Below are 523 nucleotides of genomic sequence, written 5' to 3' on the forward strand. Positions count from 1 at the left end.
CCCCCCCCCCCCCGGTGAATCATTGATCCCTGGGGGGGGCAAAGTCCAATCCTACGTGGTGCTTAATGAACCTTCCCGGTCCCTAATTGGCTCCACTGATCCCATAAGGACCCCATTAACTCCATTGACCCCATAAGCAGCTCCCTATGAGTCCTTATAGCCCCCATATGGCACCCAGTTAGTCCTTATGGCCCCTAAACAGCCCCTATGGCCCCATATGGCCCTTAAGAACTCTGCATGGCCCCAGATGACCCCATACAGTTCCTATAGCCCTATGGGGCTCCATATGGCCCATATAGCTCCTAATAATCCTAAAGGGCCCCTAAGGCTCCATACGGCCCTTAAGAACTCTGCATGGCCCCAGATGACCCCATATAGTTCCTATAACCCTATGGGGCTCCATATGACTCCTTATGGCCCATATAGCTCCTAATAATCCTAAAGGGCCCCTATGGCCCCATATGACCCTTAAGAACTCTGCATGGCCCCAGATGACCCCATATAGTTCCTATAGCCCTATGGG

Source organism: Coturnix japonica, chromosome 20, assembly GCF_001577835.2.
Source record: "Coturnix japonica isolate 7356 chromosome 20, Coturnix japonica 2.1, whole genome shotgun sequence".
NCBI classification, from domain to species: domain Eukaryota; kingdom Metazoa; phylum Chordata; class Aves; order Galliformes; family Phasianidae; genus Coturnix; species Coturnix japonica.